The sequence below is a fragment of the Lucilia cuprina genome, chromosome 5 (assembly GCF_022045245.1).
Source record: "Lucilia cuprina isolate Lc7/37 chromosome 5, ASM2204524v1, whole genome shotgun sequence".
Lineage (NCBI taxonomy): Eukaryota > Metazoa > Arthropoda > Insecta > Diptera > Calliphoridae > Lucilia > Lucilia cuprina.
Genome location: NC_060953.1, coordinates 27,123,635 through 27,140,725, shown reverse-complemented (window position 1 = coordinate 27,140,725; position 17,091 = coordinate 27,123,635). Strand labels below are relative to the sequence as shown.

General features: G+C 31.6%; 1 protein-coding gene across 1 annotated transcript in view; it reads right to left on the bottom strand.

Annotated features, from left to right (window-relative positions):
* LOC111679326 (vacuolar protein sorting-associated protein 13D) overlaps positions 1–17,091 on the bottom strand; it is a 476,071-nt gene that overhangs the window by 279,024 nt on the left and 179,956 nt on the right. The window lies entirely within an intron of this gene.

The window sequence follows — 17,091 nt, the reverse complement described above, 5'->3', positions numbered from 1 at the left end:
TGGAATTCTGAGTCAATTAAGCTATATTTGCTTCAAAAAGTAAAAAGTTTTGACAACATAAAAAAATCATTTGTTCAATTCACAATCGATGTTGTAGCGTTGTATGTCAGCAGCTGCTACAATAGTCATAACAATGTTGTTGGTATTTTCTATGCAACTCTTACGACAATTTTTCATATATTTTTCGAATGTCATAAGAAAATTCAGTATTGTCAATTGCTTATTTCAGCATATAAATAATAAATTCAATCGATTTTGGCATAAAAAACGATAAAGTGGTAACACAGAAATTACAAACGAACAGCTGTTTACCAAAACGAAAATAAAATTTTATTAAAAGCTGTTTATTTATTATTTTAAAATGTGGAATAATGAAAATAATAGAATTTTAAATAAAAAGATATAATTTTGGTTTATTTTGCTCGTTTTATTAGTTTAATATTATTTGTTTTTTTACATTGGACATTGTTTGTTTTAATTGTTTTTTTTTTATTTTGAACATAAACTTATGACTTGCTACAAAAATCTATTCACAATCACTGTCACTACACTTTAGTAGATACTATATACAACTTGATTGTGAATTGAACAATTGTTTTAATTTTTTACAAACATAGTTTTTTTGTGCAAGGATGAAAAATTGTATAAATCGGCTTACTATTATATATTATTTTTATACCAATACATCAATATTTTATTACATTTTTGACACACATAAAAATTATAATTAATATTTTACATACATTTGTTAAGATTAGTACGATCTGTAATAGTCTGCATATAGGTCCCAAAGTTGAAAGTTAGATTAAGAAATAGGTAAAGATACCTTTCAGAAGAAAAAAAACATAAAGTTGTTATGTATGGGAAATTCTCTTTTTATTTTAGATTTTTAGAAATCAACTTTAAGTATTAAACTAGCTAATACCCGGTGTGCTTCGCTACCCAATCGAAATTAAATATATAATAATAATAATAAAAAATTAATTTAGTTATTAAATTATGCAATTTTTCTTAATGGTTTCTTATAATTTTATTCGATGATAATATATTTCATTTAAATTTTAAATAAATTCATTAATGATCTATTTATTTCTTAGTTGCTAAAATTTAATATATTATTTTATTCTTAAAAAATAATTTTAATTCTAATGCCTTGGGATATACAATATTTTTTGTTTTAGGCTCTAGTATAAATAAAAAACCCACTCAGCGATTATAAAACTTCTAACTACAATAGTTTTAACAATATAAAAGAATCCATATTAAAACGGACAAAAAAAACAAATTTTCGGATTTACCATCTCCGGTTTAATGAAATTTCGCGCACATATTATGGTTTGAAGGTGTTCCTCAAATCCATGAATCCTTGATCGGAATCTCATTCCAGTCCAAAAATAATCCGCTTTGAAAATTTCAAAATATGTTAAAATTTCCTAAAAGTATATACACATAATAACCCATAACTTTGAAACTTCTTAAAGTACAGAATAATTTTTGATTTAATTTTAAAGCCAAACATATTGTCTTTAATATCGCGTAAATAAAATATTTTACTTCCAAAAGGTTAAAGGTCAAATTTCAAAGCGTAAAATTTAATGTAAAAAAGCATTAAAGTTATTAACCTAAACATAATATAAATAAATCAAGTTTTAAAATAAAATTTTTATAAAAAATAATATAAAAACTAAAGAGAATTGGCAACAAAACTCAGTAAATAAATTTAAATATAGATATGTTGATTTTTTGGTACATTGTAAATACCGCATTTCTCTAAAACACAAGTAAATAAATGTAAATCATTATTATCCGATCTTTCTGAAGATGTATGTTGTAAGATCCAATTAAAATATAGTGTTGAAGACAAGTTCATAAAAGTAAACTTTTTGACTTCGACTATCTTATTTATTTTCTTTACTTTTGTCAATTTTGCTCAAATGACTACGGAAATAAGTACAACAACATATAATATGTCTTCAATAAAAAATATGCGTGCTACAACCCATTGCAAAAAAGAAACATTTTAAAATGTCTGCTTTAAGAAACGTTCGGAAAAGGATGAGGGACGTAAATAAGAATATTTCATTAAAATATAAAATATGTGGCACATGATATTGAAGAAACTGTTGAGCCTGAGTGCAATGAAAATGATTTAAATGATCGTTTTTCATCAGAAAAAGTTTTGTTGACTAAATTGAATGAATCATTGTCATTTCTATAAGAAACACATATATCGTCTAACAAACTCTATTTCTTAAAATATAAGATAAGGGGGAGTTTTCCCGTTTTTCGGCCTTAAAATATAGGTGAGGCTTCCGACACCATTATAGCAAATCCCAAAAAGGATGAAGTAGAGCAAATGGTAAAACAGGTGAGTGATAGCATAGCTAAACTACCTATTACTAAGAAAATACTTTCTGGGGCACAGAGGTGGAAGTTGAAAAAGATGCTTCACAAAATCATAGTTAGTAAATCCAACGACACGATGAGGTCTCCCGAGGAGTTGATAACTGAAAATTAACCTAAGAAAAAACACAGTCGATGCCAAGCCATACTTCACTCAAAGGAACCTCAAGTCAGAATCCTGAGACTAAGGGTGACAACGCCAAAAAAGATATTCCGAAGACGTCCACGTCGTCGAAATCAACCTCGATGGTACGGGTACCTCAAAAAAAGCCCCGAAAAGGAGAAAAGAGAGGCTAGACATTGGAAAAGGAGTAGAGCCATTTACGATGACGGTAATCCGACATGCAAAATTCCAATAAGGTAGAAGATCTGGTGAACAACGCAATTCGCTTCAAAGGGCAAACAACCAATAGAGTGCGTGAGCTGCGAGTTCAGCATGGGCGTGATGATAATGAGATTGGCATCTCACCAATGTGTTAGCACCCTTAAGAAATTGGTGGAAAGTATCCCTCCTCCCTGGTACGGCGCTAACCTCGGACTGGCAAAGAAGAGTGATCTTCCAGTGCTTTTAAAGTCCACTGTCTACATAAAATAATGGGGCAGTATATATTGAACGTCTTTTACAGGAAAGAAGAACCTGAGGGAACTTTACTTGTAATAGGTATCGACCAGAAGTCTTTGGCTAGTATTGTCAAGAATAAAGGTAGGACTTACTTCGCCTCAAAAGCTTACTTCGCCTCAAAATTGGGAAGATGCCGATTGGAAGGGCTGTTAAAGAAGAATCGAAAAGTACACTAAAATACTTAAGACTACATCATCAGTAGCTACTACTGATAACGTTAAGGAGTCTAATTCTAAAAGGGAGAAAGGTACCACTAACTCTCCAAAATTGGCGAGGCGCAAATTGAAACACCCAAAGCATCATTGGTAAGTACTAGTAATGATTCGCTTGCCAGAAGACAGAACAGAAGTGCTGTCTGCTCTTCATATGTCTGCTCTTCATATGTCTGATAAGAACCTAGATGTGCCATCAATGGTACCCACTGCATCAATAGCCCCTTCCGGTTACCCGGAGGAGTCAACTCCAACGAGCAGGGAGCTGATCACTAACTCGCTAGAAGAAAATTTAAATGAATGACAATAACTGAGGTTATCCAAATAAACCTCCATCGGAGTGAGACGGCTACCAACGCTCTGATGGCTAAAATTAACACAGGCAAGAACATATAGCTTAATTCAGAAACCTTGGATGATTCGTAACAAGGTTTCTGGATTAATTTCTCCTCTCATCAGGATTATCCACATCGGATGCAACGGTGCTAAAGCAAGGTCGTAGCAACATATACCTTGCATCTGTTTACTTGACTTTCGATTCTCCGACACTACCACTAACATTGAAACTGATGAAACTTAGGTAATAAAGCTACCTTCGTCAATAGAATCAGAGAAGAAGTATTAGATAAACCAATATGTTCAAAAGGCCTTATAAACGAAATTCAGGATTGGAGAGTTTCGGATAAGCCCTCCTTTTCTGACCATCGGTACATAAGACTCAAAATACTACGGTCGCCACCAAAGCCGACAAAGTTTCGAAATAAGTCTAAAACTAATTGGGCAATGTTCGGTTCTTTACTAAAGAACCGTTTATGTCAGGACATAGACGCCAAAGAAGAAATGCTCACAAGTGCCTTGGTTGAATCGTTCGCCCAGGAGAAACCCTGGGTAACCGTGGAGATCTGAAACACTGGTAAGACTCTTCGCAAACTTTTTAACCTGACACGGCGTAAAAAGACCGCAGTATACTAGGATGAGTATCAAAGTAAACAGATGAATTCATACGTATCCAAGATAAATAATTCATATCCAAAACTCATGTCCAACCATAAGCTATGGTCGATGACACGGGCAGGAGGCTGGAGGATATGGAGGAGACAATGAAATCCTTAATGGACTCCCATTTCCCACCTGGTATATCTAATAACATAGATGAACCGATATTGGAGAAAGGAGAGGCTAACACGGAAATTATAATTACATATGATATGGTTGAAGGGGAACTGGTATCCGTACTGTCTTAGATATTTACTGCATGCTTGAAATTCACATATACCCCCATTAAATGTCAGGATGCAAGGTTAATATTTATACCTTAGCAGGGGAAACCTAGCTATTCAACACCTACGTCTTATCGACCGATAAGTCTTACGTCCTTCCTACTTTAAACCTTGGAACGGATAGTCGATAGTATGGTTAAAAGCAGTATAGCCGACAAAGACCTAATATTTAAGCAGCATGCTTATGTAAAGGGACGATCGGTGGAAACCGCCTTAAACGAAGTTGTTCACTACATAGGTGCATCCTTTGATAAAATATATACTAGCGGTATGCATTGACATCGAAGGCGCATTCAATAACGTACACACTGATACTCTTATCCAATCCCTAGATCAGTTTTATGTTGACCGGGTGTTCCGTAACTGGATGAACCATATGCTAAGGAATAGATGGAAAAGCTGCGAGATGTACGATATAATTTTCAGAAAAAACGTATTTCGCGGTATACCACAGGGTCTCATTTTGTCACCTTAACTGTAATTAATAGCCTCCTAAGGACCCTAGCCTAGAAAGAACTAAGCTCTGTCTGCTATGCAGACGATATTGTAATAATTTTAAAAGGAAAGGATCCAAATTACTTGTGTCGATATGTAAGAGACCTATAGGCATGAAATGGGGTCTAAGTCCTACTATGGCAAATTGACCAAGGCTCTGGAAACGTTGCAAGATATTCCATTCATTGAAACATATTTAAGATATGAGGCGGCGCTTACAGCCGAACGGCTGTAAGATAGAATGTCTTGATCAAGAGGAATATTAAAGCAAATAGCAGTAGGAATCCGTTGTTACACGAATGGCTCTAAATTGGGAGATAAAGGGGGGCTAGGGTTCTATATTGAAGATCCAGAAGCAGAAATATACCACCGTTTACCAAATCATAACACAAGCTTCCAGGCAGAAGTACGAGCAATAACGGAACGCGAAAATTAAATCTAAGACCGTATTGGATTGTAAGAAAGCTTTAACTGAATGCTCTCCCTAATGGTAATGTTCACATCATATGGGTACAAGCCCACTTGCGAGTAGTCGTTAGCGAAAGAGCGAATGTAATAGCTTTAAAGGGAAAAAAGCTCGAGGCAGTTAACCTGACAAGCGCAAAACCATTCGACGCAACAAAAGCTGAACTAAAAATATGGGTAAGAGAATCACATAAGACTTCTTTAAATAATGAAACAGTGGGTAGAACCACGAAAATCATATGGAGAGGATTCACATAAGTGTCCTGAATCGGAAATAATCCACCAATTAAAACCAAAATTCGGAACTATTGAAAATAATAGCGAAAAAATGCAACTCCTTACAATTTTGCCCAAGAGCTGATCGATTCGAAAAATTATGGCTGTATTTCTAGTAACAAAATTCATAGCATAAAATGCTAAATTACTTGTTAAAAAAGGAGTTCTAAGCATTCCCAATCCGAAGTTAGACAAATCTTTGCCAAAAGTAATTGTAAGTCTTGTTACAGAGTTTTTCGAAAGTGATGACGTAAGTTGTTGTATGCCTAACTCTAAATATGTGTTGGTTTTGATGTATTGTACATACACATCTGTTATGGGTACCACATGCGTTGGCCGATACTACATTTTTGGGTTACAACTCACAAAACTTGGACAGACCAATTATTTTATCTCCATGATTTTCTTGAAATAGAGCGTACATCTCCCTCAAATTTACTGAGAGAAATCTTTTATTTTTATTAATTTTGCATCCATTTTCGAAAACTAAAATAAAATCCTTGGACCCCGGCATACAACGACTTACGGCATCACATTCGAAAAACTATGTAACAAGACTTACAATTTCTTTTGGCAAAGATTTACCTAACTTGGGAATGCTTGGAACTCCTTTTTCATAAATAAGTAATTTAGCTTTTTGTACTTGCTTTTGTTTTTTTTTTATTGAGAAAATATATCTTAATAAAATAACCATAGATATTTTTTTATATCTATAACTGTTAATAGTATGTATATATCCCACCTTAAATCCGTGATACACGTTTGTCAGATATTACAACGTTGTCAGTATAATGTTCAGAAAATGTCTAACAATCGAATGAAGTTACAATTTTTCTTTTGTAGCGTTGTCAGAAAAAGTATTACTGACAATATTGGAAGACAAAATGTGTAAGTTAACACTGTTATTAGACATTTTCTTCAAATTTTACTGCCAAAGTTGTAAGATCTAACAACCGTGTATACATAGCATTATACATACACTGTGTGTAATTTTTTAAGTCATGGTTGAATAACCATATACGAAAACCACTATATGATAAAAGATCAAAAATAAGAAGACCAGTGTCTTCCAGTTTTCCCAAAGTCATTCACTTTTTTAGTTATAGGCCCCAAAAATTTGGTGCCTCGGTGTAATTTTTGAAAAAAAGTGATAATTTTCTCAGACGCGCACTTGCTCTCTCTCTGTAACAAAGAACCAAAATTGTGAACACATAAAGTCAAAAAATTACCTTCATGATCAGAACTGCAAAAATTATTTTTTTTTTACATTTTTTCCTTGCTCAGGCTTATAAGTAGCAAACCGTACCTAAGATCTCAATTAACAACTTTCTAGAACATATGAACTTTCGAGGAATGATATGTAAGTCGCAAAAGTGAAATGTTTCCTGAAAAAATTTTAATTTCATTTGATTTTTCTTTACTTCCACATAAGAGTGTCCCGTGAGTCACTTTTTAGGAGGAGTACATCTATAACGATACGTTGCAATGAACTAAATACGGGAAAAAATAAAAGAATTTTTTTTTTTGAAAATGTCCTCAGTTCCCTACCTGCGATTGAAAATCTTGATCTCAGTGCAATATATTCAAACATTTTTTTTTCAATCTTTTGAAATTGGGTGTCAAAAATTCCGCAATTTTAAACTTGTCATTTCAAAAAATTCTGAAATGGTCTAAACCAAATGTCAAATAATTTTTGAAATATTTTTCTGTATGAGTTAAAAATTACGACAATTTTGACAAAAGCAAAAACAAAACACCTCTCAAACCAACTAAAAATCATTTTGTGGACCAAAAATATTTTACAATATTTTTACGTTAATTTTCCCATAATCAGCTCAAAAATACGGATTTTTCAAGACCCATTTCAAAAAAAAAAATCGAAAATGTTTTATTTTTCAAAAATAAAACTGAGGTCAGGGTTTTCAATCAAATTCAGAAACATTTCAGTTTTTCGACTTACTATCATTCCTTTAATTAGCCATAAAAGGCCCTAAGGGCTGGGTTATGTAAATGAAGAACTAATAAAAAAAATAATTTTTGCGATTCTGACCATGAAGATAACGTTTTTTTTTTTACTTTATATGTTCATAATTTTGGTTTTTCATGATAAGAGCAACAACATTTCCTCATCATATATCATATAGTGGTGTCCGTATATGGTTTTTTCGTGCTGCACTGTGATATTTAAACTGACATTTCATTTAAATACCAACAGCGGTCTAAAAGTTATCGCTTTAGATACACACTTACATATTTAGTTGCTTGAGCTTTAATATAATCTTATAAACTTATATTGCTTATGTTATTTTGTATAAAAATTTTGTTTAAAAAACTTGATTAATATTATGTCGGATATAGAGGAGAGTTCAAGTGTCATTCTACCATGTCCTTTTTTACTTTTAACACGGAGCTGACTGATATATTTTACATTAAATTTTACACTTTGAAATTTGACCTTTAACTTGTTGGAAGTAAAATATTTTATTTACGCGATATTTAAGATAATATCTTTGGCTTTAAAATGAAAAATTATTCTGTACTTTGTGGAGTTTCAAAGTTATGGGTAATTATTAGTGTCCGAAAGGACGTTCGGGTACAGGTTAGGAGTTCGGTAAAAAGTGAGATTCGGTCGAACACCGAACTTTTTATAAAATGTTTATTTATCGTATTTTTACATCAGCAGAAAGTTTTAAAAATTTGTTTTGTACATAGGTACAAAACGTCTTTTTAACTATTCGTTTTTTACGCTGATTTGAAAAACTGGTAACTAGAAAGTGATTAAAAAGCTAAGAAAAGTGAAACATTTAATTTGAATTATCTAGTTTCGACTTCAAATCTTTGATCTCATTTGTAACATTGAAATTTTCTAGGTCCTTATTACCAGACGATCTAGACATGTCTGTCAGACAGTCTGTCAGTCTCTAAAAAAAGAACGATAGGACCTAAACTATTGTTGCAGATTTATTGGTATTTAAAATTGGTTTACATTTTAACATGGCCTCCATATAAGGTTCGCTTTAGAAAATGACTAACGTCCATAACAAGCGTGAGCGTAGCCAATGAGTATTCGAGTTTAAGTTTTGAAGTTGAACCCCGCAGATGCCCCAGGGACGGCGCTGTGGCCGCTCAAAGTAGGGTACCTACGACATGTTAAATGTTTAAACTCGTTCCATTTTTCATCCAAATACAAATATTTTTATATTTTCTGAAAGCGCTCGACGAGATCTTGAAAAAACATACTATTTATCTCTTATAATATCCCAGTTATACGCATTTAAAAATTTAGTGATACAAAATTTACCATACCTTGGTCCGCCTTTTTTTTGAATACCGGACGTAATTTTGGACCATTTTTATATACAATATTTCAGATCAATATCATTTACAGATCCAAAAATATACGTTTTTTTTAATTTAAAAATTAAAAAATTTTAGATTTTTGCCGTTTTTTACCCAAAATGTGTCTTAACTCTTTTATTAATAAAATAACATTTTCTTTAAGAACAATTATATAGTTTTCTAAAAGGTATCTTTATGCAGAACGCTTTGGCGTAAAAAACTTGTCCTACTTTTTTAAAATGTTGCCACTGCATCCTTCCGAATATGACCTATTTTTTTATCAAAACTTCAACTTTGGGCGACATGTACTAAAATCCCAAAGCTGAGATCAGAAAACTGAAAGCAGTTTTGGAAACCTCAATATGTTTTCTATTTACTCCAAAAGTATTTTCCCAGCCCTGAAAGAAATGTGGACCCTATGGGCAAAAAAGTAAAAAATCCCATTTTTGGGATTTTCATTCCTATTTTTGGGAATTGCGGGATGCCCTTTGACCCTTTCAAAATACAAGGCGATCCAGGAAAAAACAAACTATCCTACCATCACCTATTGCTGTAAATGATGTGGAAGCTTGTATTAATATATCATCTTTGCTCAAAAACACAGCATCAAGACCAACTAAGGAAAATTCATAACTGTGATGTTGTCTTAATGTGTAAGTGGGGATGTGACGGTTTATCAGCACTTCCAGTATATAAACAAGCTTGTGGAAGTCGGACATTAGTAGACTACAAATGTGTTATTATGTCATCATTAATGCCATTACGAATTCGTTCATATTCCCTTAATCCATCATCGACAAGCATCGAAAATTCATTTGAAGATATATGGATCAATTCAACTCCGGGTTCAAAAAATTTTTGTAGACCCATTGGATTTGAATATATAAAGGAGTCAAAGAAAACAACAAAAGATTTAGTGAAATATTTAAAAGATGAAATAAATGCACTGGAGCCCATTTGCATAAAAATAAAGGAATTCGCTATTAACGTATCATATCAGCTAAGCTTGAAAATTATTGATGGAAAGGTCAGCAATGCCATAACAGAAACTTCTTCCTTTTGGAGATGCTCAATATGTAATGAGAAAAAGTCGCAATTCTCAAATATAAACAAAAGCAGAAGTATTAATGAAGAAGTCCTGTCATTCGGAATTTCACCACTTCATGCCAGAATACGATTTTCGGATTACTTTTTACACATAGCATACGACCTCAAATATAGAAGTGTGCCAGAGAATCTTACTAAATCAACAAAAAATAATGAAGAATTGAAAGAACTGAGAGCTGAAAAAAGCAGAATCCAAGAAGAATTTAAAGTTCAGATGGGATTAAACATCGACAAACCACTTCCAAGTTGCGGTAGTACAAATGACGGTAATACGGCGAGAAGGTTTTTTCGTGATTTTGAAATTACTTCAAAAATAACTGGAATCGACAAGGAGTTGCTTCGAAGAGTTAACACTATTTTAATGGTACTGAATAGTAAACATAAAATTAATGGAAATCGATTTGGGGAATATACATCTGAAATTTCTAAATTACTTGTATCTCTGTATCCATGGAGGGAACTAACATCAACAGTACACAAAGTATTGTGTCATTTTCAAATAATAATTGAATCGAATATTCTTCCACTTGGAGAGTTAACAGAAGAAGCCCAGGAAAATGCTCCAGGCAATCACAGAATGAAGATATTTTTAATAGTTTACTTCTACCTTCTGATCCTGTTCTTTCAACTATGCGAAAAAGATGGATTTTTTATGAAACTCTATCATCTCAAAACAAAGAAGATTTTGGATATGTATACCGATATGACAGATTATTTTATAGAAAATAAGTAATATTAGGAATTAACTATATAAGTAGGTTGTAATAATTAATTGTATTATGTTTAAGATAAACAGTTCAAATAAAAAAAGCTATTATACTAACTGATGATATTGTATCAAATTGTGTTTTATATTTCGGTGGGCGGGAAAGGTGGTTTGTGTGGGGTGATTTAGGTGTTGTTGTGCGTGACTAATAATAAAATTATAATTTTTTATTTTATTCAACACCAAATGTATGTTCTGTCAGACATAATACTAAAATATAATAAATATGAAATTAAAGGATAAAGGTTTAAATGAACATATTTCTGAATATAATTGAGATATTGGTTTGAAAATTTTTGTAAAGGGTCGAGAATTTTCATATCTAACTAAAAAAGATATTAAGGGATATGGACTAAATTGTTGTAGCTTTCTGCGACCCTATTAAAATTTTGATATAGATCAGAAATTTATATCATTGTCAATGAATCGTTTAAACCCAAAAATAAAGATATTAAGATATATGTCTGTGGATGGAAATATAAAGATATTTCGATTAAAATTTTGTAGTTGGATGGAAACTACTACGGAAATCTCAACTTACAACACATCAACAGTAGCAACTTGCAAGTCATACAAAGACTTATGTTCAAGGTCAAATAAAGAGGGTCACACAAAAACTTTTTTCAATCTCAAATGAGGAAATTGCTGATACATTTAACGAAATGCTGAAAAAGGAAAACCAACCTATGGATGTCGTAAATATTGCAACTATTCTTCCTAATGCATCACCAAAACATCCCACAATCAAATTTTACTGAAGAGGAAGCAATAGCGCTTATGTTGGAACTGGGTCTCTGTCGAAATAAGTACCAAATATTAAAGAAAGCTCTGCATGAAAAAGGACACAATATATTACCATCATACAAGGCAGGAAAAAAACAAACTATCCTACCATCACCTATTGCTGTAAATGATGTGGAAACTTGTATTGATATATCATCTTTGCTCGAAAACACAGCATCAAGACCAACTAAGGAAAATTCATAACTGTGATGTTGTCTTAATGTGTAAGTGGGGATGTGACGGTTTATCAGCACTTCCAGAATACAAACAAGCTTGTGGAAGTCGGACATTAGTAGACTACAAAAGTGTAATTATGTCATCATTAATGCCATTACGAATTCGTTCATATTCGACAATTTTGACAAAAGCAAAAACAAAATGCCTCTCAAACCAACTAAAAAGCATTTTGTGGACCAAAAATATTTTACAATATTTTTACGTTATTTTTCCCATAAACAGCTCAAAATTACGGATTTTTCAAGACCCATTTCAAAAAAAAATCGAAAACGTTTTATTTTTCAAAAATAAAACTGAGGTCAGGGTTTTCAATCAAATTCAGAAACACTTCAGTTTTTCGACTACTATGTCCTTTCATTCTACTATGTCCTTTTTTATTTTTAACACGGAGCTGACTGATATATTTTATATTAAATTTTACACATTGAAATTTGACCTTTAACTTGTTGGAAGTAAAATATTTTATTTACGCGATATTTAAGATAATATCTTTGGCTTTAAAATGAAAAATTGTTCTGTACTTTGTGGAGTTTCAAAGTTATGGGTAATTATTAGTGTCCGAAAGAACGTTCGGGTACTGGTTAGGAGTTCGGTAAAAAGTGAGATTCGGCCGAACACCGAACTTTTTATAAAATGTTTATTTATCATATTTTTACATCATCAGAAAGTTTTAAAAATTTGTTTTGTACATAGGTACAAAACGTCTTTTTAACTGTTCGTTTTTTAGGCTGATTTGAAAAACTGGTAACCAGAAAGTGATTAAAAAGCTAAGAAAAGTGAAACATTTAATTTGAATTATCTAGTTTCGACTTCAAATCTTTGATCTCATTTGTAATATTGAAATTTTCTAGGTCCTTATTATCAGACGATCTAGACATGTCTGTCAGACAGTCTGTCAGTCTCTAAAAAAAGAACGATAGGACCTAAACTTTTGTTGCAGATTTATTGGTATTCAAAATTGACAAAATCGGTTTACATTTTAACATGGCCTCCATATAAGGTTCGCTTTAGAAAATGACTAACGTCCATAACAAGCTTTTATGAACCAAAATTTCATGTAAATCGGTAAATTGAAATTTGCGATTTGTGTTAAGTATTGTAGGTATTTATATTATCTTTATATTATATATATTTTTTATTTTTTTAGAAACTATAACTTTACTAATTCGATAAAATTTTGATTTCGATACATATTTAAAACGAAATTTTGATCACCTTGGATCAAAATATGATCATGTATAACAATATTATATATATACAAAAATATCATGATGAAATATTTTGACGGTATTTAATCATAATATGATATTTTAAAATTGTTACAATAACGATAATAAATTAGACTACAATCATAATTTTAACCACAACCATGTTTTTCTCTGCGTGCTCTTACAGAAATTTATATCATTGTCAATGAATCGTTTAAAACCAAAAATAAAGATATTAAGATATATGCATTTCACAAAAATAATTTGTTATTAAAAATTTATCACTCTCTGGGATTCAGAATTAGTTGATAATTGATCCAATTGCTAATTTAAGACCCTTTTCAATAAATCTTCCGGAAGTTCATATTTTGGTTTTAAATGTTATAAATTTATTATTTTTTAATCATAAATGTGTTTTTTATTTAAGAAAAAGTTCATGTTCACCGAACTTTGATAACCGAATAAAGTTCGGGCCGAACATTTAAATTTACCGAAGTTCGGTGGAGGGTTCGGTGTTCGGTATCGAACGAAAGTTTGAGTAGAGTCGGACTCTATTAATTATGTGTATACACTTTTGCCATAAAATTGTCAAGATTGGGCTTTATTTGACCTTAGATCTATAAAAACATCTTTTCAGAAAAATACAAATTTATGTGAAGTTCATCACATCCTCCTATATTACATTTTAAATATACTCATATCTTAATCATATACTCATATCATAATATACTTTTTTCCTTTCTGTTGTTTAAAGAAATTGTTGCTAACGTGCGATCAAATAAAATTGACAAATCTAAACAAGTAACTGTTTATATTTTTTTGGCTGTTTTATTTTTTTAGAATTTTCTTATGAAGTAATTAATATTGATTGATTGGTATAATCTAAGAAGAAAAAAATCTTAAAAAAAGAAGTCTACCTTATATTACACAGTGGGGCAGAATCGAAATTTTTTGGAAATAAATCTGGTATTTTTAAACGGCTGATCCGATCGGGATAAAATTTGGCGTATTCGAGTTAAAGTTTTGAAGTTGAACCCCGCAGATGCCCCAGGGACGGCGCTGTGGCCGCTCAAAGTAGGGTACCTACGACATGTAAAATGTTTAAACTCGTTCCATTTTTCATCCAAATACAAACATTTTTATATTTTCTGAAAGCGCTCGAACATACTATTTATCTCTTATAATATCCCAGTTATAGGCATTTAAAAATTTAGTGATACAAAATTTACCATACCTTGGTCCGCCTTTTTTTTTGAATACCGGACGTAATTTTGGACCATTTTTATATACAATATTTCAGATCAATATCATTTACAGATCCAAAAATATACGTTTTTTTAATTTAAAAATTAAAAATTTTTTAGATTTTTGCCGTTTTTTTGCAAAAAATGTGTCTTAACTCTTTTATTAATAAAATAACATTTTCTTTAAGAACAATTATATAGTTTTCTAAAAGGTATCTTTATGCAGAACGCTTTGGCGTAAAAAACTTGTCCTATTTTTTGAAAATGTTGCCACTGCGTCCTTCCGCATATGACCTATTTTTTTATCAAAACTTCAACTTTGGGCGACATGTTCTAAAATCCCAAAGCTGAGATCAGAAAACTGAAAGCAGTTTTGGAAACCTCAATATGTTTTCTATTTACTCCAAAAGTATTTTCCCAGCCCTGAAAGAAATGTGGACCCTATGGGCAAAAAAGTAAAAATCCCATTTTTGGGATTTTCATTCCTATTTTTGGGAATTGCGGGATGGCCTTTGACCCTTTCAATTTTTTTTGCATTTTCTTATTTGAAATTATTTGAAAATTTCATTGAGTTTTGTTCATAAATAAAGATTTTGTCATATATTACATATTTGTTTAATTTTTAAAACTATGATTTATATCAAAATTTTAATAGGGTCGCAGATAGCTACAACAATTTTGTCCATATTTATCCCTTAATATCATTTTTTAGTTAGATATGGAAATTCTCGACCCTTTACAAAAAATTTCAACCCAATATCTCAATTACATTCAAAAATATGTTCATTTAAACCTGTATCCTTTAATTTCATATTTTTCATATTTTAGTATTAAATATGACAGAAGATATTTAAATGTTATATTTACCTATTTTCTATTTGTTTGCTTATCCTTATAATTGAAAGGTCCTATGTAGGTCAAAATATACAGATAATGATAATTTAGATTCATTCACTAATAAGAAATATCAATGACTGAATTACAGGTTATAGTAATGTAGTCCTAAATGTTAATAGGTAGAGAATTCGTAATTTTTTACTTTGGAATGCCTGTATCGGAAATGACAAGAATTGGTATATAAGTAAACTTCTCAGATTTTAAGTACCATATTTAATAAATCTACAATAAAGATTACATTAAAGTACGAAGAGTTGTGTTCCGTTTTATGGAGTGTATCTTCAAAAGCGCCAGAAAAAATTGAAGATATTTCAAATTATATACTACGGAAATCTCAACTTACAACACATCAACAGTAACGCCTTGCAAGTCATACAAAGACTTATGTTCAAGGTCAAAAAAAAAAGAGGGTCACACAAAAACTTTTTTCAATCTCAAATGAGGAAATTGCTGATACATTTAACGAAATGCTGAAAAAGGTAAACCAACCTATGGATGCCGTACATATTGCAACTATTCTTCCTAATGCATCACCAAAACATCCCACAATCAAATTTTACTGAAGAGGAAGCAATAGCGCTTATGTTGGAACTGGGTCTCAGTCGAAATAAGTACCAAATATTAAAGAAAACTCTGCATGAAAAAGGACAAAATATATTACCATCATACAAGGCGATCCAGGAAAAAAAACAAACTATCCTACCATCACCTATTGCTGTAAATGATGTGGAAGCTTGTATTAATATATCATCTTTGCTCGAAAACACAGCATCAAGACCAACTAAGGAAAATTCATAACTGTGATGTTGTCTTAATGTGTAAGTGGGGATGTGACGGTTTATCAGCACTTCCAGAATATAAACAAGCTTGTGGAAGTCGGACATTAGTAGACTACAAAAGTGTAATTATGTCATCATTAATGCCATTACGAATTCGTTCATATTCCCTTAATCCATCATCGACAAGCATCGAAAATTCATTTGAAGATATATGGATCAATTCAACTCCGGGTTCAAAAAATTTTTGTAGACCCATTGGATTTGAATATATAAAGGAGTCAAAGAAAACAACAAAAGATTTAGTGAAATATTTAAAAGATGAAATAAATGCACTGGAGCCCATTTGCATAAAAATAAAGGAATTCGCTATTAACGTATCATATCAGCTAAGCTTGAAAATGATTGATGGAAAGGTCAGCAATGCCATAACAGAAACTTCTTCCTTCTGGAGATGCTCAATATGTAATGAGAAAAAGTCGCAATTCTCAAATATAAACAAAAGCAGAAGTATTAATGAAGAAGTCCTGTCTTTCGGAATTTCACCACTTCATGCCAGAATACGATTTTAGGATTACTTTTTACACATAGCATACGACCTCAAATATAGAAGTGTGCCAGAGAATCTTACTAATTCAACAAAAAATAATGAAGAATTGAAAGAACTGAGAGCTGCGGAAAAAAGCAGAATCCAAGAAGAATTTAAAGTTCAGATGGGATTAAACATCGACAAACCACTTCCAAGTTGCGGTAGTACAAATGACGGTAATACGGCGAGAAGGTTTTTTTCGTGATTTTGAAATTACTTCAAAAATAACTGGAATCGACAAGGAGTTGCTTCGAAGAGTTAACACTATTTTAATGGCACTGAATAGTAAACATAAAATTAATGGAAATCGATTTGGGGAATATAATGATCTGAAATTTCTAAATTACTTGTATCTCTGTATCCATGGAGGGAACTAACACCAACAGTACACA